Source organism: Antechinus flavipes, chromosome 1 (assembly GCF_016432865.1).
Source record: "Antechinus flavipes isolate AdamAnt ecotype Samford, QLD, Australia chromosome 1, AdamAnt_v2, whole genome shotgun sequence".
NCBI lineage: Eukaryota > Metazoa > Chordata > Mammalia > Dasyuromorphia > Dasyuridae > Antechinus > Antechinus flavipes.
Genome location: NC_067398.1, coordinates 93,679,396 through 93,681,684, shown reverse-complemented (window position 1 = coordinate 93,681,684; position 2,289 = coordinate 93,679,396).

Genomic DNA, 2,289 nt, shown 5'->3' with positions numbered 1-2,289 from the left:
GCCATGGGGCTTATAAAATGGTATCCAAATATACCAATACCTCCAATAAACAGATGTAGGAATGAGACTTGTCCATGATGTCTAATAACAAGTGCTCTACACTTAAATCTGGGAAGTAAAGTAGAGAATTCATTCACGTAATTCCTTTATTCTTCTTTTCTCCTACATGTCACCTTTTGGCTTCATGAAATTTACTCCAAAGCTGCAGCTGCAACTCAGTGTTTTTATCTCTAATAAAAATATTGCTATAAATTCCCCAATGCCAAATGAATCACTAGAGTTTCACAGTCTAATTTTTTTTCTTGATCATCTCCTGGAGTTGTTACCAACTTCAGATCCTATCACTATTCCTCAGAGTCTGTTTTCTGTCTTCATGAGATAAAGAATTTCTTGATTTGAGGGCAGAATTTGTCTTGAAGGACTAAATTAGAATCTCTTAACAGATAATTTTTAAAGGACAAAGCAATGCAGCCTAAAAGGTCTTAATGTTCACCCTACCTAGAGACTCATGTAAGGTAGTGAAATGAGCAATGGATTGGGAATTTATCTAGGTTATTCATAAATTTTGAACTGGGAGGGAATCTTAGAGGTCTTCAGGTTTAACTCCTACTTATAAATGAGGTACACAAGTTTGAATTTAAACTGATAAAATTACTGTATGATCTTGGGTAAGTCATATAATCTTCCTGGATCTCAGTTTCCTCTTCTATAAAATGAAAGGGCTGGACTAGATGGCCCTACAAAGTAGATCCTTTCTAGCTCTAAATTCTATGAACTGGCTTTGATTTTTAGAATTCTTTCACTGATGCAAAATGATAAGAGCCCTCTTGTGGACAAAATTGTATTTGTGTGTGTGTGTGTGTGTGTGTGTGTGTGTGTGTGTGTGTGTGTTGCTCAGGGACATTGAGTGGCTAAGAAGAAGAAAGAGTGTCCACTTAAATTCTGAAAATATTTAGGACAAATCATGTGACACCTTAACCTTTATTTTGGATAGTATTACATCAAAATATTGTTACCTTCTCTAAACAAGGTAAAATTAAACCTGAATTACAAGAGACCAAGCCTTTCCTATTGGTTTTCTCAGCTACAGTGCCAGCAGAGCATTATAGATAATGAGCCTACACACCAGGGACTTAGTTTGATTATCCATGCACACTCTAATCAAATCTGTGATGCACGGAAGCTCTTTGTAATAAGGTTTTACTGTGTTTCCTCTAACAAAGACTATAGACCAACCCTGGGAAGTGATAAAAGGAACTGATAGAAACATAAAGGTAGCAAAAACTACAGGTAGAAAGAGGTTGGCTGCCCCTTAAAAGGACACTTCAAGGAAAACCCAATCTGGTCTTTAGCCATTTCATGAGGTAGAAGATTTGTTATGAAGATTATATCAAAGGTAAGTTGTAATCTATATCAGATGAGAGAATCTTCACACATGGATTCCTTATGGGACAAAATCGTAGGGATCTGATATAGAGATGCATTGCTATATACTTCCTTCCTAAAAATATAGAAGATTCAGAGATCTAGATAAGATTTTATAGGTTTCCTAGTCTAATCTCATTTTATGGATGACAAAAATTGAGGTCCAGAATGGTGACTTGTCCAAAGTTACTCACTCAGTTCATGGCATAGCTAGAATTTCCAATCCCACTATCCCAGAATGCCTCACTTGAGGATATTCCCATAGGATGTTAGCAATTAATACATGTAGCTTGACCAATGGGTCTTAAAGCCTTGTCATCGAGGGTCCCTAAAGACTCCCTCAATATGGAAGTCACCCAAGAATGCATCTTTTTATAAAGATATTCTTTATTTCAGTTTCAGATTCTCATCTGAATACAAAACAAACAATTGCAAACATGGTTAAAAAAAACAAAACAAAAAACAAACCTATAATCTTATTTGTTACTCTATCAGGGGACTTGGGCTCTTCCATGAGCAGCACCCAGAATCCAAACAATATTTAGCCAAATAATAATTTCATAGAATTTTTATTCTCAGTGATTAGTGTCAAGCAGTGTGAGAAATAGTGTTTGGGGGGCTTTTGTGTGTCCAAAGTAGTTAAAAAGCTTCCCCAAACAGTGTAAAGAACACTGTCTGTTCTGTGGAGTTGGAGCATTTTGGTTCAATCCCGGAGTATCTCTTAATGTCTATGTGACCTTAGGCTAGTCACTTCACTTGGGGATCATTTTCATTCTCTGTAAAATGGCAGGGTTGGATCAGTTGGCTTCTAAGGTCTCTTTCAGTTCTAAATGTAAATCCCAAATCTCAAAGATTTATAAATTT